The 23238-nt window shown below is 37.2% G+C and overlaps 1 protein-coding gene across 6 annotated transcripts in view; it reads right to left on the minus strand.

Moving 5' to 3' along the window:
• LOC136864441 (sarcolemmal membrane-associated protein) overlaps positions 1-23238 on the minus strand; it is a 700905-nt gene that overhangs the window by 145704 nt on the left and 531963 nt on the right. The gene's annotated exons all lie outside the window — the stretch shown is intronic.

A 23238-nucleotide genomic window follows, 5' to 3' on the forward strand; every position in this document is an offset into this window, starting at 1 on the left:
AAAGTCCAGTATGGGTCGATATTGAATCCTCAAGTTTCTGTCTACTCTGGACTCATTGGTACAAAACCTCTGGTCCCTAAAAGCTTGATAATATGCAGAAGCAGGCAGTCTGTTGGTGATTTTAATAATTAAACACCAGTCAAAATGATCAGCCTGAGAATAGATGTAAGATGGGGAGATAGCAGCTGTATTATTTGCATGTACTTCTGTGATAATTTGTCAATAGCCACGAGTGTTTCGACTAGCTACTCACCATATCCTATGGACATTCTCAATTACAAGCACAGCTTTGTTAGATAACCTTTCTTTACTTTACATTCTAAATGATTCAGTATACAGTAAATCTTGTGCTCTCTACAAATACCGCATACTTTTATCTCGTCCCACAACTATAAAATCTACCCATTCAGAGACTCAAATGAACTCCACTATAAGAAATGATCTGCCTTTTAGATTGGTCCCACCTGCGCATCAGAGTCTAGTCAAATGAATAACTGGATGAGAACAACATGTAACATATGCAATTGTGTCTGCTTATTCCCACCGAAGTTCATTCTCGAGCACTAGTCTTTCGCACCTTTCTTTTTTATTAAAATTTGCTTTATAGGATAGGAAAATGGTGTGAAGAAGGGAAACCATAGAAAACCATCTTCAGATCTGTTGACAATGTGGTTCAAATCTACTATCTCCCGAATGCAAGCTCATAGATGCACAACCCTATCTGCACGGCCAACTTGCTCGGTCATTGAATAATTCTGATGCTTGTTGTTTAAAGGGGCCTAACATCCAGGTCATTGGCCCTACCTTTTTGACTGTCTACACAGGCTAGCAAGTTAAGCACTTGCCTCTTTATGCTCAAGGTTTTAGGATCAAATCCCAGAACAATCTTGACTTACTTGACTTAATTCCTATTACTCCTCGGTGGAGCATAGGGCACATACAAGAGCGCTCCATCTGACTCAATTTGCTGCCACAGTTTTAATGTTCTTCCAAGACTTCCCAACTGACGCCGCCTCCGCTTCCACTTTTCGACGCCATGTTATCCTTGGTCTGCCTCTTCTTCTAGCCCCTTGTGGGTTCCATTAAAGAGCCTGTTTTGGAATGCTGTCAGGACCTTTACGCAGTGTGTGACCTATCCATTTCCATTTATGTTCTTTTACCTGGATTTCAGCCTTGCGTTGTTGGGTACACTCCCACAATTCCTGATCTGATATAATATCTGGCCATCGCACTCCTAGGATGTTTCTTAAACATCTGTTAATGAAAGTCTGGACCTTGTGTGTTATCTCTCCAGTCATCTTCCATGTCTCATACTCGTAAAAGAGCATTGTCTCAAAGATCTTCAATTTAGTCTTTGTTCTCAATTCTCTGGACTTCCACACTGGCCAGAACTGGGCAAAGGCCCCTTTGGCCTTGTTTACTCTATTTTGGACATCTTCATTTGCCCCTCCACTTCTAGAAATAATACTTCCTAGGTAACAGAAGTTGTCAAATCGCTCTATTTTGTTCTTTATTAACAGTGGGTTTGTGTTTCTGGCATTGATCCTTAGCTCCTTTGTCTTGGCAACGTTTATTTTGAGTCCCACCCTTTGTGCTTCCGTTTCGAGGTCTTTCATTTTCTCAGTCACATGTCTAAATGAGTGAGATAATAGACATATATCATCAGCAATGTCCAAATCTTCCAGACGATCCATTATCCCCCCAGTGTATTCCCCTCTGCTTCCCTTCGACCACTTTTCTCATGACCTGATCAAATGTCAACAAGAACAGCAAAGGTGAGAGCAGGCACCCTTGTCTCACTCCCGACTCTATTTGAAAGGGCTCTGAAAGGTCTCCATCATGTTCCACTTGGCAGGTGTAACCTCTGTATAACATTTTTTACCATGTTGATGATTTTCGTTGGAACCCCATACCCCTGCATCGCTCTCCAGATTACTTGGAGCTGTGCACTATCAAAAGCTCTTTCAAAGTCAACGAATGCCAAGTACAGTGAAGACTGATATTCCATGGGCTGTTCTACTACAATTCGTAAACTATTTATTTGGTCTATACAGGATCGGTGTTCTCTAAAACTTGCCTGCTCTTTCCGGATCTTGGCCTCCAACGGTTCTCTCAATCGGTTCAGTATGATTCTTGAAAAAACTTTACTTGGTGTAGACAAGAGTGTAATTCCTCGCCAGTTAGTGCAACAAGTTAGATCCCCCTTCTTTGGTAGTTTTATCAAAATGCCCTTCTTCCAATCCTCTGGGAGTGTCTCCATCTTCCATATGTCTTCAAACAATGGCAAAAGCATCTCAGCTGTCAATTCATAGTCAACACCTCCATCACAATATTATCCACTCCAGGTGCTTTGCCTGCCATGCAACTTTTCAGCAATTTTATGATGTCTCTATTCGTCGGCAGGTTGATATTCGCTCTCAATTCCAGAACCTCTCGATAATCTTCCTCTCCTTGATCCTCCTGTACCATGACTTTGTTTAGCACTTCTCTGAAATGCCTTCTTTCAATTTTTCGACATTGAATTTTCTCTTTCCCCTTTGTTTATACCTTCAGTTTATTGCAGCAATCTTCAGTTTAACTTCAGCTATTACCAGGTGGTGGTCGCTTCCACAATCTGCGCCTCTTTTGTTCTGAGTGTCTAAGAGGGATCGTCTCCACATCTGGCTGATTGCAAAGTGATCAATTTGATTTTGTGTTCTCCCATCTGGTGAAACCCATGTTACTTTGTGACATGTCCTGTGAGGGAAAATTGATCCACCAATCACCAAATGGTTATTTAGGCAGAATTCAACAAAGCGCTCTCCATTGTCATTCTGGACTCCCACTCCGTGTTTCCCTAGAACTCTTTCCACCCCGTCATTTTTATTCCCAATCTTGGCATTCAAATCACCCATTAGCATTTTGATCTCTTTCTTCTTAATCTTTGTCAGGACATTTTCAAGCTGTCCATAAAATTGGTCCTCCTCTTCTGTCACTGCTGTTTCTGTTGGTGCATAGCACTGTACCAGATGAATATTTCTAACTCTTGTCTTGAACTGTGCTGTAATGATGTGGTCTGAAACAGGGTTCCAGTCAAGGAGGCATTTTAGTGCTTCTCTTGTCAGCAACAGTCCCACTCTGCTTTGGTGGTCATCATCATCTTCCTTTCCTGAATATAACAACATTTTGCCATCTCTCAACTGATGCTCTCCAAATCCATTCCATCGTGTTTCATTCACTCAGTCCAAGCACCATCATCTTATAGCGATCCATTTCCTTCGAAATCTGTTCCAACTTCCCTGCTTCGTACATTGTTCACACATTCCAGAAAGCAATTTGAGTCAGAGTTTTCATTCCAAAAGTTGTCATCGAGATATCCGTCCAGTTTACTTTTATATGTGTTTCTGTAATACTTGATTCTCGGGTGTGCAAGTTATTAGCCGACAGCACCCAAAGCCCAGTGGAGGGGCTGCCTCCTATAGCATCTAGGCATGCTGATTTTCTGTCAGGGTTTCTCCCCTTAGCCTTTGGAGAACCAACACCTATACTACAAGGCAGTAGCTTCATCAGAGCCCCGTTAGCTGCTATTTTCAAGGTTCCTGTAAGGCCTTCACAGCTACTGTAGCGATCCTGGGGCACATGAGGTCCCCATTGTACTTCACCCTTACAGGCATTCCCCTACTTCTAACGTTGCCCATCTCCCACGACGTGGACAAGGGGTTGGACATATGGGAGACCAGAACAATCAGTTGGGATTTAAATGATCTGTACTGGTGTATTTGCTGCCATTTTAAAGAACTCTATATTGAGACAAGATTCCAGAAAAAAGAAAAATGTAATATTTGTATCAATATTGAAAATGTTAATTTCAAATGAAGTTAATATTAATCAGGCAGCCAACACTTTCAATTTTAATTCATTGTAATTATAAATCATACATATTTTACCTTCATTAAGAACTTCCTCAGAGATTATAGATTTGATCAATGTGTAAGATTTCATAGAATCGTACATTGGTTTTACACATACGCTGTATAGTGATTGAAGGTTAATATCAACAGAATAATTAAATGTTATACAAAGAAACAATAAGAACCAAATGAACGAGCAACACATACATTAACAATAAAAATATGCAAAATGAAGCAACAAAAGCATTGGAAAATGGAGGACTCTCTTCATCATGAAAATCAATGCTTAAATAAGAAGCCCAAGAAATTTTACATATTATGCACCATTTTTATTGCCATTCAGTCAGTATCTTAAAGTTGAATAATAAACATTTAAGGCTAGCTGTGACTTCATCAGTTGCAATGGCACCAATAATGTTAAGTGGATTAATTTAATCATGCAATAGCTGTTATGCCCATGATTGATGGGTTAATTTTTAATTACAGCTTTAATGCCATCTAGGAATGATGAAGTAGCAACAGAGGAGATTATGAGGAAATAACACTGTACTAACACACTGAACTTTTTCAGTGACACAAAGATGGGAATGAATCAGCCATGGCCTTAATTAAGGTAGAACCCCAACAAATAACCTCATTACGATGCACTAACACACCTTTCACCAAGTATTACAATAGGTAATGCTCAACACAGCTATGCCCACCCTCATCGAAGGGTCTGCCTTACAAGTGCTGCACTCGGCTAGAAACAGGCACACGAAATTAATTAACACACCTATAATGGAAAAATTATACATACAATGCTATATATAACAGGTAAAACTTCATTAGATTCATATTTGTACACTGATTTTAATAGCAACGAAGAACTCCCCATTTTCCAATGTGAAAGCCCATTCATGGCTTCCATTTTCCTAATTGTTATTGTTAATTTACGATTAGTTAATTCAACTGATTTCCAAATTAAATAAAAAACATACTCTTAATTATTCTACACAAATGAAAAACCAATGTATGACTGTATAAAATGTGATACACTGCTCAATAGAATCTACAATCACTGAGGAAACCCTTAATGTGGATAAAACATGTGTGATTACAATTAATTGAATACTACATATTTTACATGACGAGTAATGGCTGGATGATTAATTTTTCATTCCCTTGAAAATGATAACATTCAGGCACTCAAGCATTCTGTAGGACTGACAGATGTTGAAGGGATGTTAAACTCACATCAATATCATCATCATCATATGATATTAAAGTCATCATAAGAAATCATCCTTTTCCTGGACCCAAAGACTCCAAAAGAATACCCATCAATGGACTGACATCTAAAGCAGATCTACGCTTGAACCTCAAATGCCTTTCAAATGGTCACCTTTTCCACTTCTTCTAACAGTCCCCATTCAGAGAACATACTACTATGCTGCTTTATTTTCTTCCTAATTCTTCTAACTTCCCTTCCATTACTGTCTACAATGCTACCTGTGCTCTACTTTTCATATCACACAAGATCATCATCTATGACAAATTATAGTATATCTACGAGTGTAAAAGGAAAATACCAGTTAAAATAGAGTGATGAGAGGGGAAGAAAATTAAATGTATAGAAGAAAAATACCAGCTTGAGTTCAAACAAGCATAGACTGTCACCATTACTACATCCTACAGTGTACAAAATTCCTTATACTTGTGGCAGGATGTTATAAACTGGCAGACATGCTAGACAATTGGAATTCCCATCAAGGAGTATGAAAAGAATATCTATCTAAATTTGTTCAACAAATCAGCAACAGCTGAGCACTTGCATCGTAATACTCTGTTCTAGGACATTAAAACCTACATAAAGCATATCCCGAACAGGGACAGTGGCTATCAACTAAGCCATACACAATTGTCAACCATTAAAGTTCTGAGCTGGTAGTTCACCTCCCTGTTCCTTGTCCTTGATTACCTTCACTTCATTCTTTCAAAATTTGTACTCTCTGCAGTACTAGATGGTTGACTCAATATGTCTGTTCATATACAATGGTGTGTGTATACAAAAAAAAAAAAAAAAGAAAAAGAAAAACACACACACGGTAGATGGGGTATAACTAGGCAGCAGCGAACACATGCTGTCCCAGGTCATTAAGAGCTGAAAGACACGAAAATAGTACATGGTTTAGGAGACAACAAGAAGAAATGTACTACACATGTGGCAACATCACTTGTGGTAGTGCGTAAGACCAGAACCAGGAAAAGCCTCATGGGGATGAGTCAGCAGTAACCTCGTATTGTGGTTAGCATGAGAGGACAAAGTGTGACAAACAGGGTTTGTATGTATAAACATCAAACATACACACCAACAAATCTGCAAAACGTAAACAAGGTTCCATGTGAGAGCCATCAACCCGACGCCTGACCGACAGTCGCTTTCATGAGTACCAGCTGAGTTACCAAATGATAAACAATTTCACAGATGTTGAACATATCTAAGAGGATTCCATCACAACTAGATCCTACATTTTTCTATGATGGCACTAATAACAAAGTGCAGCAGTTTACGTTACCACTTGTTAAGATGATGCCGGTAGAGTATGCCTGTGATAAGACATAATGCTCCAGAGGAGTAGTAGTTAACAGCAGCCCCACAGTCACGCAGGTCATAGCTGGACAAGGCTCTCATTAGTGACGCAGACAAAATAATGGCATGGCTGTAGGAACTACAGGTCATTGGCTCTTATAAATGTAAATTGACTTATGTTTTAACTCATAGTGGATTTAAAAAAACCTCAAACAAATGTAGTGAACCACAACAATAACACTTTGTTGTAGAAAAAAATGAACTAACATACAGTAGGGGCTCATTAATTCTAGGTGGACAGTACCGAGACTACCTCCAATAGAAAAATGATGATGATGCTTGTTATTTAAAGGGGCCTAACATCTAGGTCATTGGCCCCTAATGGTACAAAATGAGATGAAATGTTATCACAATTTAAAAATCCATAATCCTCCACTGATCAGAATTCAAAAACGTGATGACAAAGAATGAATGGATGGCTATGAAGTTAAAACAATCAGTGGATCTGACCCGCAATGCCCCCACATTCCCAGAAATTAGCATTAAACAATAGTATTACTGACCAAGGGATTGCTTCTAAAGCACAATACTGAATTGATAATGCCTGTAGTAGAAATGGGTCCAAAATCCAGGTTATCGGCCCCTCATAATGGTACTTATTGCTAGGAAAATAGAACCATGTTATTTGTCATGTTGTGGTACTAATCAAAAGTAGCGTAGACTCATGGTATTTTACACATTATGGTACTACTTACAGGTAATGAAATTCGCACATGCAACACAGACCTATGGTGTTTCACACACTGCAGCGTTATTTACAGGCAACGCAAACCTATACAGGCAACGCAAACCTATGGTGTTCCTAACATAAATGGACTAACCACAGGTATCCACACTATCCCATGGTGTTCCTCACATAGTGGGTACTAAGCATAAGCAAGGCAGAACCATGGTGTCGCTCATCCCATGGTGTTACTCATATAGGGGTACGAATCACAGGTACTGTAAAATGCATCCTGAGCCACACACTGTCGCTACTAATCACAAACCTATTTTGAACCTAATATAGTGGTACTATTCAACCTTCTGCAGAAACTTTCCTGATTTGTCAATACTTTACATATTTTATTATACTTAATTACCGTACATGTTTCGAGAGCTAACTACTCTTCTTCAGCGGTGCCAAAACATCAATAATCTTTGGACTTAGTACATTGGTACAAATATACTTATCAACAGAACAATTATACGTATATAAATCTTGAAATTGTTAAAATATTTCTTTGTGTTTCAACCTTTACTTACTTACTATGTCATTTATTACAGACTTTAAAATAGGAATTTTCAAATGATAAATGATTAAAATCTATTAAATTAGTAAATATATGCTAAAATGTTAAATCTGCTCTGCTCTTGGAACTTACGTCCTTATTTACATCTAAAAGAGAAATAAAATGTTTCATTGTGTCTAAATTTACATTTACTTTGTCATTTAATAAAACACTTGGAATAGAATAATTTTCGATTCGTAAATACAGTAAATAAATAACCCTATTAAGTTAGTCACTATGTTGAACTTAAAATATTTTCTGCTCTCTCCTTGAAAATTTATCCTTTCCTTAAATCTGCTATACTTCTGAGACCTCTCATACAAATCAGAATTTCCTCCTCTTAATCCTGTCCGACCATGCTAGCCATTTTAACCGCAGAATTCTTCAGTTTCAACTAAATTTATCCACAAATTCAAATGACATAACACTGGCCTGAACCAAACAATTTGTCCTCGCTTGCTATCAATGACCTTACAGGGCGAGCTGCTACTATGCTGCCGGTTATGTAATGACCTTGCTAGCCCTTTTAACTGTCAATGCCTTCAGTTTCAACTGGTTACCAAATTTATCCACGAACGAAATATTATTACACTAGTCTGAATCAAACAAACATGTTCTTGCTCTTTGCTTGCTGTCAGCAGCTCTGTTTTACTCTACACCTACTAGATGGCAGACTGAGTAAATCAAATCTCTCTCGGGCATCTATGGTTGAGATTTAACTAATTTTGTCGGGTAAACACCAAATGTGTCACCAGAGATCTTTTACATGCTGTTATCATATGACATGGAGTGTCAAATGGACTTTTTTCTGCCCTTCAAAAATCAGAATTTCTCTGCCGGGTTTGAACCCGCTATCTTGGGATTCGGAGGCCGACACTCTACCACTAATCCACCAAGGCAGCTTGCATGTGGTAAAATACACACACTTGGAACGAAAGTTATTAGTCCAAGGAATACAAGAAACTGCAGAGCACGAAGTAGTAACATAAAACCTTCAACACTTCATTAAAATATTCATAATCTTAAAATGGCCAAAACATTCAAGGAACATCAACTTAGTGAACAACAAACAACACTCACGTGGTCAAAGAACATGGGTTAAATCACAGCAAGTGAATGGAGCAGAACAAAGAATTTGCGGAACAGAGCCTGTCGACACCAAAGATTCACATGGAAAAATTATTCCGGCTTTAAATTCAATGAGGACACAAACATCACACGGTTAAAAGTACCAATCATATCAAAGAATGAGTTATCGACTATCATGGACTTGCCTTCAACCCACGCAAACAATCAATCGTACAGAAGTGGGGTGATTATCGAATGTTAACGTTTCAAGTTTTTGTCCGCAAAGTCGTAAAATGACACCGTCCATCCGTAAAACAGTAAAATGCTGCAATTTCCGTATATTTTATGGGTAAATCGTAAAAGTTGGCAGGTGTGCTATAGGATGTGTGGTAAGCCTGCTGGACATCTCTAAATAACAAAAGGAATACATTTTCTTCCCGTTAAACCATGCACATTTCATTATGCGATTTGTGCTTGTATCAGCTCTTACTGACCTGGGGCATCGTGTGTTTGTGGCTGCCTAGTTATACCCCACCCATCCTGTACATGTGAAACAGAGCCAAATACTATATTACACAAAACTCATACAATTACAAACATTTCTATTTGCACACATGGTTTCCATTTATTTATTTATTTATTTATTTATTTATTTATTTATTTAATTTTTTTTTTTTTTTTTTTTTTTTTTTTAAATCCCTTAACCTTCCAGCTCATAACTGAACTTTCCTTTAATGTATATGGACACAACCCACTCCATGATACTTTGTGGCAAGAAACACAGTGGTCACCATACTGTCAAAATTACCAGCAAAAATCCTCCAATACAACTGAATCAAAAACCAATCATCTCCATTTTTTTTTATGAAATCTAGATCCCTGGACTTTTCTGCTCTACTGATGTAGCCACACCAATTAGGCTGAAAACAAGTCATCTCCTCCTACTGTGTAAAGCAAATATTGTGCATTGAATTCTCTATTTAGTGTGAAAACATGCCATATCCTGGAGATAACCTGTTCTCTGAATAAACTGTGAAATATTCCACCAGACAGCAGTTGTGTTGCCAATGTGTTTTATGAAGTTGTGATTACACATAACCAAACAGTCATTTAGTTATGTGTTTGCTGATGTTTACCACAAAATGAGTGATACAGAAGGTGGTTCTTCAGATGGTATATCCCGGAAAAGGAAGACGGATAAAAGAAATTATGAGCTACATAAAATGAAAATGGCAAGAGTGAAGGGTTCACAGCTTATCACAAAGAAAGGCAAATACATACCTGAAAGATGTACAGGTGAAGATTGCATGTAAGAAATGAGAATAAGCCCATCAGAACTATGCAAAAAACGTAGAGGCATGCATTTGCCTTTCTTTGTGCCCACATTTCTTTCAGTTTTTTACTGTGTGCTTCCTTTCTATCTTCAGACCAGAGTGTTCCATTTTCTTTGGTCTTTCCTCTTAGTCAACTTGTCATATGTGAATTTTGGATCTGTAGATTACCCTGTTTTGGACATCTGCTGCTGAAATTCCTGCCTGTTTCAAATCGGTTTTGATTTCTCCAATCCATTTTATTGTGTCTGATTTGGATTAACTCCTATTTTCATAAAATTCGAGTATTTGTTTCGCAAGTCTGTCTGGTGGCATTCTTTTAATATGTCCATAGAATCTTAACCTGCGTTTTCTAATTACATTGTGAATATTTGTGTATTGTTTGATTTGCTCTGCCTCAGAGCTGGTATTGTCAGTCGGTTAGTTTTATGTCTACAATTTTTCTTATGAGTTTATCTTTTGGCATCATTGGCTTTTGTTTCGAGTCCATTTTCCTGTATTGTTTCACTCAAGATACTTAAATTGTGATACTAGTTATATTTTGCCTTATTTTGTCTCCATGAATTTTGGTGCTTGTTTGCTGCAGGTAGTGTATTCTGTCTTTTTAAAGGTATCTGTAGGCCAACTTTTTCTGCAATTTCTTTCAGGAGTTCAATCTGATTTTGGGCTGTTGAAATGTCTTGGGTTAAGGTTGCTAGGTTGTCTGCAAATGCTACGCAATCTATCTCTAATTTTCCTCTGCCTAAAGTGATTGGTTGATGAATTTTTGAGGACTAATTTCTGTTTGCACCATTCTTGTATCACTTATTCAAGGATTCAGCTGAAGAGTAAAGGTGAGAGTCCATCTCCTTATCTTACTCCTGTTTTGATTTCAAAGGGATCTGAGATTTCCCCCATGAATTTAACCTAGGATGTTGTGTCTGTCAGTGTCCTTTTTTATGACAGCACGTGTTTTCATGTATAAACCTTGTTATTTCAATATTTGGAAGAGTGATTTGCAACCAACTGAATCAAAGGTTTTTTTTTTTTTTTTTTTTTTTTTTTTTTTGCTAGAGGCTTTACATCGTACCAACACAGATAGGTCTTATGGCAACGATGGGATAGGAAAGGCCTAGGAGTTGAAAGGAAGCGGCCATGGCCTTAATTAAGGTACAGCCCTAGCATGTGCCTAGTGTGAATATGGGAAACCAAGGAAAACCATCTTTGGGGCTGCTGACAGTGGGATTCAAACCCACTATCTCCTGGATGCAAGCTCACAGCAGCGCGCCCCTAACTGCATGGCCAACTCGCCCGGTATAAATTTTTTTGAAATGAACAAACACCATCATCTTCATTTCCCGTTTCCAGCTTCCCGGGTCAGGTTTGAAATGAACAAATATGCAGACTAAATATTTCTTACAAATTCTCTGATGTCTTAGGATTAGCTTTAAGTTCAAGACTTGCTCTGGGTATTATTATTATTATTATTATTATTATTATTATTATTATTATTATTATTATTATTATTATTATTATTATTATTATTATTATATTAATGGCCTAATTTCAACACACACTATTTTTAAACATTGAAATTTACAAGGTTTTAAATCAAATTTGGTTCTCTATTATCAGGTGCAGGATGACATGCTTTTGTAAATTTACCCCAGAAGAGAGATCTGAAATTATTTGCCACATCAACAGCTTTGATGATAATAATAATGGATGGAAGAAGGGCTTAAGTCAGGTTGTGGCGTTATTCGGTAAATTGCATATATACGTTCCTTGGAGGCTCTTCTAGATACTACCTAAATGGCTTATCGGTAGTGTCAATAGATGGCGTGTGATGTGCTATATTGAGTTGCGCCGTTCTTCCAAATATTACTCATGTCCGACTTAAAATACGCTCTAATGCTAACTTAGGGCGAGCCAGCAATCATCACTCATCAGACTCGAAACAGCTGACGCAGGAGTAATGTCAGGAGGAGAAACATCTGATATTTCAGCAGATGAGAGTGAATATTTACCAAATGAAACCTCAGATGATTCGGATACTAAATCCTTACTATCAGAATGATCTGCCGTTCTCAGCCCACTGTCATTTGCAACACCACAAACAAAAGGTCTTCAGTTTTCAATTCCAAAGTATGTCATATTATGTCACTCTCCTGAAGGAACTGTATCAGGAAGCCAGAATTATAATATTACGTTTCATGACAAGTTCCAGTTATTGAAGGATATATGGTCTGTAAGATAATTTGGATAGCTTTCCAGTCCCTCGTGTAGGTATTGAACCCAGAAAATTAAAAGTTGTTAAAGATTTAGTAAGCTTTCTATGCGCAGATGCACGTGCATGGTTTGAAAATATTTTCCGGGGAGCTGAATCTGTGGGAGTAGGAAATTCTCGATATAGTGACTCCCCTAATAATATGTTGTGCCCTGTCAAATGTTCTAACCTGTAAAACTTGTCTACATGCTTCCAACAATGTAAAAAAACATTAATTTTCAATGAAAATGTTTCTTGAAAATGGAATAAGGGCGTAACTCCAAAATACAAAATTGACAACAAACCAAAAAATGTATAAATATTTTTGGTGTACATATTATGAAATAATCAAGAATGTAGTTAAGTATAATATACCACAATTTTGTATTTCTGAGAAAAGTGTTTGATGTTGTTATTCTTTAAACTCATTTATCTCAAAAGAGTGTTTTTTGAGTTACGCCCTTCTTCCATCCATGTCTTCATTATTATCAGTATGGTTTCTTATATCTACTTATTGAAAGTGAAAATATCCACAGAATATACAGATCTGAAAGTGGAGAGATAAAATCTAAGCTTACAGAAAAGACTTATAGTTATCAGATACTCTACAATGGAGACAGAATAAGCATATGAAAACAAGCATTTATTGATTTACATGGCATAACCAAATCTCGTGTTGAATGCCTTCTGTGACATGCTATAATGAGTAAATCACCAGTTGATGTTAGAGGTTTCACTGCTGGATCCAGGAATACTGTAATGAGTAGTATTCATGAATGAATTAGCTCTTTAGACATTAAAGAAGTCCATTACTCAAATAATGTCAAGAAGAAATATCTATCCAGTCGACTGAACATGTCAACTACAGTAAATTCAAGGATCCAAATTTATCTGATGATGCAAAACGTAATGTTGCAGCTGAACTTATGGTGCACAGAAGATATGCCAAAAAATGTATTTTAAAATTGATAAGGTAAAGAAACTGTGTATTTGTGAAGGTATGACTGGCGCTGTAATTGACTACATGCAAAATCTGCCTCTTCTGGACATTCCTGTCCAGGAAATTATGTATTACAGCTAATCATGGGTGAACGAATTTTGCATTCACGATCCAAAATTAAATAGATCTGTCTTCTTTTTTTTTTTTTTTTTTTTTGCTAGGGGCTTTACGTCGCACTGACACAGATAGGTCTTATGGCGACGATGGGATACGAAAGGCCTAGGAGTTGGAAGGAAGCGGCCGTGGCCTTAATTAAGGTACAGCCCCAGCATTTGCCTGGTGTGAAAATGGGAAACCATGGAAAACCATCTTCAGGGCTGCCGATAGTGGGATTCGACCTACTATCTCCCGGATACAAGCTCACAGCCGCGCGCCTCTAGATCTGTCTTCTATTCCTATCATGAAGGAATAGCCAATAAAAGGCCCAATTAAATTTGTTCTTTTATTTTTTTTTGTTAGATTACTCAAAGACTTAGAAGATATCAAGGCACTTTATATGTTTTTTCTTATAGCTGCCCAGGGCAGAATCACAATCACACATGTAACATCTAGGCGAAACTGAAAATACTAAATGGATAAAAGGTCATTAGGATAACATATAAATAACAAAATTGGGCGCCACCTGCAAAAATTTACAGGAAGAATTAACTCTGTAGAGCAACGAGCAACTCCCTCTCCCAAGGCGATGGTCATCAGGTTGTCGAGGCTATAGACTTGCTTTATAACCTTACCTGTTAAACTGTTTACCCCTGAAATTAAATTTGGATAGCGTGCCAGGTTTATCCTCACTCCCAGAAATAAAATATTTACTACGAGTTTCTACAACAATTTACTCCCAAAACACTATTAAAACAAAACGGAAACCAACAATTATCATCACGTGATGAGACTAATCTATATATATAAAATAACTTGTCCTGACTGACTGACTCATCATCGCCAAGCCAAAACTACTGGACATAAAGAAATGACATTTTGAGGATACATTCATATTAACATATAAGTGCTCGCTAAGGGAGGATTTTTAGATATTCCGTTGCTAAGGGGGTGAAAAGGGGGATGAATTTTTAAAATGAGGATATCTATATCTCAAAAACTTTAAAGTTTACAGACGTAAAAATTGGTATTTGGAATCTCCGTTAAAAATAAAGAAGCATGCATTTTGTTGTTGTTAGAAAATCCCATTAAAGAGTGTGAAAAACGGGGGAAAATGGCTGAACGCCTTTTATGAGGACACTTATATTTCAAAAACTGAAGATGTTACAGACATTGAAATTTGGAATCTTGTTTGAAAATAAAGAAACACGTATTTTTGTGTTTTTGGATAATCTGATGAACAGGGTTGAACAGGAGTGACAAATGGGATGGATTTAAAAAAAGTCTATATCTGCAAATTATCTCAGGCACGTAATATATTTCAGATTTGAACAATGGTATTTGGAATTTCCTGTAAAAGTAAAGAAACATACATACTTTTCTCGGAAGTTCCACATAAGAGGAACTGAAAAAGGGGTGAATTTTTAAAATTAGCGTTTCTACAGTATATCTCAAAAACTTAACATGTTGCAGATGTGAAAATTGGCATTTGGAATCTCCTTTAAAAATAAGGAAACACGTATTGTTTGGTTTACGGGAAAAACCGTTAACGGGCTGGAGGTGGTGGGTGAATGAATTGAAAAATTAGTTGAATTATTTGTATGAGAATGTGTGTATATATATATATATATATATATATACACCAACAAATCTAAAGATGTTACAAACGTGAAAACTGGTAGGTGAATCTTCTTTAAAAATAAGGAAACACGCATTTGGTGGGGGAATCAACTTGGGGGGGGGGGGAGTGATGAAAACAGAGATGAATTCCTTTTATGAGGATACATATATCTCAAAAACTGAAGATGTTACAGTCGTGATAATTGGTATTTGGAAGCTTTTTTAAAGAAACGGTACTGTTTGTTTTTGGAAAATTCACTTGAGTGGGGAGCGTGAAAGGAAGGAAAAAATGGAATTCTTTTTCTGGAGAAAATGATATCTCAGAACTGAAGATTACAGACATGGAAACTGGTATCTGGAATCTCCTTTAAAAATAAAGAAACACGCATTTTTTGGGTGGGGGAAACCAACTTAATGGGCGGTGGTGGAGTGAAAAAGGGGTTGAATTCTTTTCATGAGGATACTTATATCTCAAGAACTGAAGATGTTTAGGACGTGAAAATTAGTAATTAGAATCTCCTGTAAAAATAAAAAACATGCAGTTTTGTGCCGGGAGGAGAAACACTTTGGGTCTGGGGTGAAGAAAAAAAGAGTTTGAATCCTTTTTATGAGGATACATATATCTCAAAACTGAAGGTTACAGTCATGATAATTGGTATTTAGAAGCTCCTTTATAAATAAAGAAACAAGTCTTTTTGGTTTATGGAAAATTCATCTAGGGGGGGGGGGAGGAGGGGGTGACAGGAAGTAAAAAACTTTAATTCTTTTTATGGAGAAACTTATATCTCCAAAACTTTAGGTTACACATGTGAAAATTTCTATTTGGATCACCTTGAAAATAAAGGAACATGCATTTTTGGATGGTGGGAATCAACTTAAGGGGCTGGGGGCGAAAAAGGAGTTGGATTGTTTTCAAGAGGATACTTTTTCCTAAAAAGCTGAAGATGTTAGATGCATGAACATTTGCATTTGGAATCTTCTTTCAAAGTAAAGAAACATGTGTTCTTTTGTCTTCGGAAAATGCACTTAAGGGGGGGGGGGGTGAATGAATTGAAAAATTAGTTGAATTCTTTGTGTGAGGATACTTATACCTCAAAAACTAAAAATGTTAAGGATGTGAAAATAGAAATTTGGAATCTCCTTTAAAATTAAAGGAACACGCACTGTTGGGGAGGGGGGAATCAACTTAACGGGTAAGAAGGGGGTGAAAAAGTAGCTGAATTACTTTTACGAATATACTTATATCTCAAAAACTGAAGATGTTACAGACATGAAAATTAGTATTTGGAATCTCCTTCAAAAATGAAGAAACACACATTTTGTTCAGAAAATCAACGTAAGGGGGGGGGGGGGGTGAAAATAAGTAAATAAGGAGTCAAAATACGTTTATGAGGAAACTTTATCTTAAAACTGAAGCTGTTACAGACGTGAAAGTCGGTATTTTGAATTTCCTTTCAAAATAAAGAAACACGTATTTATTGCTTTCAGAAAGTCCACTTAAGGCGGGAGAGCGATGGAAAGAAGTGAAGATGATGTTGAATTATTCTTATGAGTATACATTTATCTCAAAATCTGAATGTGTTACAGACATACAGACATGAAAACTGGTATATGGAATCTCCTTTAAAAATAACGACACACACATTTTTTTGTTTTCGGTAAATCCATTAAGGGGCTGAAAAACTGGAAAGGCGGGTGAAATTTTAAAATGAGTACCGGGATATCCACATTATATGTCAAAAACTTAACATGTTAGAGACAAGAAAATTGGTATTTGGAAAGTCCTTTAAAAATACAGGAACATGTATTTTTGTTTTCGGAAAATACACTTAGATGGGGAGTGGGGGTGGGGGAAGGTCGGATCAAGGGGTTGAATTCTTTTTATAGGGATACTTATGTATATATCAAAAACTGAAGATATTTCAGATGTGGAATAGGTGTTTTGAATCTCCTTTACAAATAAAGAAACCTGTATTAATTTTTTCCACTTGAGAGAAGGCAGTTTCTCACATGTGCAGTTCTATGTGGCATGGTCGTCTTAGCCCCAAAAGGTAATACCACAAGCATGGTTTACAAATAATTTCTGGGGTAAATGAATTTTTGGACGAGTTTTTATACTTTAGGAATTTTCAGATAATGTCTTAGTACAATGCCGATGAACGATTACTTTGATCAAATTATGAAATCCACGCGAGCGAAGCCGCGGGCAATTGTTAGTATAAACACACATAAACCATATCTACAAACTATATACCACAACTGTACATGGTTCTGAAGGCCAAGCTTCAAATTGATTACCCTACAGATAAGAAGACTGTCCCTTCCTAAACTTCAATACCTTACCACAATGGCATCATCAAAGTGGAATCTATTTACCACGTGTCATAACTGTACACAAAAAATTAAACCCAGTCACCATACTATACTCTGCTACTAAACCATACACGTCCACAATGTTAAATGTCTGCTATGGGATGAATAAATAACAACAAGCACGTTGTATTATTCCAAGAATAAGCAAGTAATAAACACTTGGGCTACATTTCATCAAGTCGTAATTAGTTCTGTGCGCCACATATTACCTCCAAATTACATATATAAAAGCCCGCCTACAATGTGCATTTTCTCTGCGAGGAATAATCCATACATTTACAATACAACGCCATGTAGTATCTTCTACCAACTGCTCACCGGGAATGTGAATAAACGATTAATGCACTTCTCATGACTCCGTAATATTGCCATAATGCACCCGTAATGAACTCGTACAACAAAGACATTGCAGTCCCAATCGTCATCAGCAGCAACCTCAATAGCAACGATCAGCAACCGCAAACTCGTGCACATTAAAAATAATAAACTCGTAGCACGCACACACAATATGCTTCGTCCATCACTCGATAACAAGCAAGCTGAGAAACTCGTTGCACGCGCACACATATATAGGCTTGCTCCGTGTGGTGTAGCGTCTACTAAAATCCACAGGAAACAACACTACCACTACCACATATTCAAGTGTCTCTTGGTCAATGCAACCTCGTTCGAAATCAGAGCTTTCAGATTGGCTTCCAAGCTGCCAACCTACAAATGGCGAACTTGCACATTTGTCCACATTGATGAATTATCATCTTCAGCATCCAGTCCCCAGCCTAAGCCCGGGTTTCTAAACCACATGTTGTAACACTTCCAACTGACTTTAACCGTCCTTCCCGATATAGCCACTGCTTTCCGTGTTGCACAATTCTTGAGCAACCTACACTGCCATGCAATGTGCAGACTTACACAAATAAACTTTACACAGATACAAAATTCCCTACTACAAATTTTTCTTATCGTATAGTCTTACGTTTTTACATTATAAATGAACGAAATTACATGATTTTCATGATTTTAATATTACAAATTACTTCACGAAAATTTCCTAACCTAAAAATTGGGGATCATATATTTGTATGGTTACACATAGTAGTGGGATTTCTAGTGTCTCTAACTGATCGCTTTGACGAGATTCACAAACTTTTCCCACTACGTAGGCATTTTTTTAACCCTTGTAATCGTGATTTTGGGATTGTGAAGAGAAATATCCAAAAGAACGACCGTATATACACTCCTTAACAATATGCCACGAAGTCGCAGAAGTTTACTCTAAATAAGGCGACTTCAAATACGATACCTAACTTCAAAAGCTGGTAGCCGGAGCATTGCAAGAAAACTATTATAAAAATGCTTCTATGGAAAAGCAAAAAATGAGACGCAGCAATTTCGCATGTCAAATTATAGCAGTTTTACTTACAAAAGGTCGACACAGAGTGAAGTTGAAATGTCCCATTTCATTGGTGGTTTATGCAAATTAATATTTGCTCTGTACAACAAATATACCCTGAAAGTGGCTCCACTACCAGTAAAGGAAGCATATTCTGGAAAAGTAGAAATATACTTAAAAAAAAAAATAGAGACATTGTTTCTGTCTTTCTACAAAGAAATTTGTATTTGGCCCAGCAAAGACTGTCATGATCCAGAAGAGGATTTCTGATTCTACAGACTTAGTGTCCTACCAAACATTGTAACCATACTCCTAGAGCATTTCTGAATCTATAGAATTAATTTAGCTTTTTCATATTACTTTGTTAACTGTTGATAACATTTCAAAGATAGAAATATCCATGAAATTTAGGAGCATTTAACTTGTCTATTGAGTGCTGATGTAGAAAATATTTTATGCTATTTTTTTTTACAAATTGTTCTACATCGCACTGACACAGATAGGTCTTATGGCAAAGATGGGATAGGAAAGGTCTAGGACTAGGAAGGTGTCTGTGGAATTAATGCCCCGGCATTTTTCCTGGTGTGAAAAGGGGAAATCGCAGAAAACCATCTTCAGGGCTGCCAAAAGTGGAGTTCAAACCCACTATCTCCTGGATGCAAGCTCACAGCTGCGCACCCCTAACTGCACGGCCAACTCACCGGTATTCTATTCTTATTCTACAGGTAGTTACTCTATAAGTTAAACATTATTGATATTGATTTGTAATCTGAGGCATATACAGTATTACGCCGCTTTTACGTTCCCACATTTTAAGTTCTCTTGTTGTTTACAATATGTTTTGTTGGTCCTCTCAGATTCCCTATGCTTGCAATGTATTCAAATCCTCAGTTCTACGATTGCAACACTTTACGCGTCCCACCATTTACGCCACATCAGGCTGTTCAAGACGGGAAAATAAGGAAAGTAAAATGGCGTTGCAACTAACCTATAACACTGAGTAACACGGCAAGATGATTAAACCGGAAAGCACATGCTTTATGACATTTACACGACATGACTAACTGTGACATTGTATTTCAAATATTAGAACAAGATTTTAAAGTTTCAAACACTACAAAGAGTTATATTGTTTTAATAAGACGACGTAATATATAATGTTTTATATTCAAAAGAATTTTAATAGTTATTATGATTAAGTCTGTTAGCAGTAAACAATAAGTGCAAGTTATAGAATAATGTTACCGGTTTTAACCTTGTTAAAAATGTGTATAGCTGAAGATGTTCAAAAATTGAACGAAACTATGTTTTTAATAATTTAGCAATAAAATAAGGATGAGATCCTAATTTTATAATTGCTTTTAAAGTATTGAATAGGTGGAAATCAAAGTTTTATTGTTCTCCTTTAACTGACTTTCAATACGGAAAAATGAGGATAGTACCCTGCAAGGTCTAGGCTATCCGAGATCCGTATCTTGTTCCATTCATTTATGGAGTTTATGATTCTTGTCCAGACGCTGTCTCTTCCTAGTTTCCTCGAGCTTCCTTTGTACTAATGCTCGGTCCAGGAGATCAAAGGCTTTTGTGAAGTCTATAAAGATTGTATAGTATTTTTCCTTCCTTTCAATGGCTTCCCATATGTTATTTAGCAGTAGTTCCACCGCTGCGAGAGTGGATCTTCCTCTCCTAAACCCGAATTGAGATTCTGGGAGGTGCTCTTCTACTGCGTCCCTTATTCTTTCTGTAATTAGTTTTGTGAGTACTTTAAAAGGACTGTTTTCCAGGGCTATTCCTCTGTATTTATTTGTGTCCTTCGGGTTGCCTTTCCCTTTGAAAATTACCTTTACTATTGATTGTCTCCACTGATCTGGGATTTTGGCTGTTTCTATGCATATATTATAAAGTTTCGTCCAAATAGGAGCTAGTAGATGAGCCGTGTCTTTCAGGTATTCATTGTATATCATATCCGGTCCTGCAGCTTTTTTCTTTTTCGTGGATTCAATAATGTTTTGAACCTCAGTTGTAGTAAGTGGAGACCATGCTGCTGTCTCATGCGTTGTATGCACTTGGTTGGTCTCCGGTGTTCCCTCTCTTCCTTCTTTGTTGAGGGTGTCTTTGAAATGTCTCGTCCATTCCTCTATGCTGATATAGTGGGTCTGTGCCTGCTTTCGAGGGCAGATTGCTATGAATGGGTCTCTCCTGGCTTCCTCAACTATTCTTCTTCCTTCTTATTCCCTGTATGCCGTTTTCTTCTCCCGTGTTAGTGTTTTGTAGCATCTTCTTTTCTCGGTGTATGTCTGAAGTAGTGTATGATTCTCGATGTCCGATTTTAGTTGGTGTAGAACTTGAAGCACCTCTTTCCTTAATAGGAAGCACTCTTGATCGAACCATGCTCTAATATTTCAACTACCTACTGGTACCCTTCTTGTGGTCAGTGGATGAGCAGAATTACAAAGGCAGTGTAGTGTCAACAGTTAATGTACACTGGACCATTATTTGATGCAATTATTACAACTGGATTAAGATTAAAATACTCTATAAATTAATAATATGCATTTTTGTAACATTTTCATCATTTTCCAGAGCATTTTTACATATATAATTTGTTTTCCCATGATTTACACTTCCTGCTTGTTTACCCCAGTATTCCTTGGGTCCCTTGAAAGGAGTAAGAGAGGGGTGATGCTGTATGATACATTTCTGAGTCAAGAATTATACATATTTCCACATTTTAAAACATAATGTGAAGTAAATTTTAAGATTTTGTACAAACCATATCACCTCAAAATTCTACTGATTTATTTTCATAACAAAGTAAGTATTACTGTTGCATAATACTGATGGAATCTTTAGTAGCCATGCATAATCCAAAACACTGAAAAACACCTGTGTGTCACATGAGTATTGAAAACTTAGTTTTTATCTTTCCTGTAAAATTAGTCACAATGGAGATTACTGGATTTTACACTCTTCAATTTTATTATTTTCTACCAACTGGAGAAGCTATGGTTGATGACATGCTTCTCTGTCTGTATTTATCTTCAATTTCACATATGTGTAATTAATGTTACAAAATTTTTGCTTTCTTTCTGTACTGGCAATCTTACACTTAAAAGTTTATCATACTGTCACAAGATGGCAATAGTGTCCTCTCTTGTATCTTTGGCGTTTCTACCTCCTTGATTTTAAGTCTCTTAATGATTTTTTTTCTTTGAACTTCAGAAGGAAGAGAAAAGGGAGTCCAGATTCAAATGATGGTATGCTGGAGATCTGCGCAGAATCTATAATTCTTTATCTTTACGTAATTTAGTAAGTTTGTGACTCTATGTCCACTTTATCTTGATTAATTCTGTGCATTTTTTATCTTGCCTTATCAGTTGCACTTTGGTTACCGTTCGACTGAGCATTATGCTACCAGGCGAGTTAGCCGCGCGGCTGGGTGCGCACAGCTGCGAGCTTGCATCCGGGAGAAAGTGGGTTCGAATCCCACTGCCGGCAGCCCTGAAGATGGTTTTGCGTGGTTTCCCATTTTCACACCAGGCAAATGCTGGGGCTGTATCTTGAATAAGGCCATGGCCGCTTCCTTCCCATTCCAAAGCCTTTCCTATCCCATCATCGCCATAAGATCTGTGTCGGTGTGACGTAAAGCCAATAGAAAAAAAGAAAAAAAGAGAGATAGAACATTATGCTTTGTAGGTATTGCCATATTTTTTCACCCTCTGCTTGGGTTTTTGCCTATTTTCGATGTCTCGCCATATTACATGTGTGTTTCTTACCTTAATTCCCACCTGATTTATACCGTATGTATCACCTCAATGTTGTGGCACGATGCGGTCTACTCCTATATTGTTGGTGTGACTGACATCTCCATTTATACGTGCCTGGTATTATGGATCTCTTATCGGGGATTTCATTGATGTCTTATGCTTGGCAGTGCAGATGGGAATGATGTGAAGGTATGTAAAGAAACACATTTAAAGACGCTGCAGATTTCTGGCAGCAGAGTACGTAGAGCCATAGCCAAAGCAAAGACCGCGTCTTTTAGTGACAAGCGAGGAAAACACGTAGCTCATAATAAAAGTGCTGATTCAATGATTATTCACATCCGTAATCATATTACAGTTAAACCTTGTTAGTGTGTTCCTCATTAACATCTTTTCCTGCTTAGCATGTTGTAAATTCAAGGTCCCGATTCTCATCGTATTAAATCCACATAAAAATACCTCACTTATCACATCACAAATTTTTGCTATTACCACTCTGTACGATCAAATTTTTCCTAGCCCTAAAAATGTTCTTTGACATCCCATGTGGAAGGAACA

The sequence above is a fragment of the Anabrus simplex genome, chromosome 2 (assembly GCF_040414725.1).
Source record: "Anabrus simplex isolate iqAnaSimp1 chromosome 2, ASM4041472v1, whole genome shotgun sequence".
In the NCBI taxonomy this organism is placed as follows: Eukaryota; Metazoa; Arthropoda; class Insecta; order Orthoptera; family Tettigoniidae; genus Anabrus; species Anabrus simplex.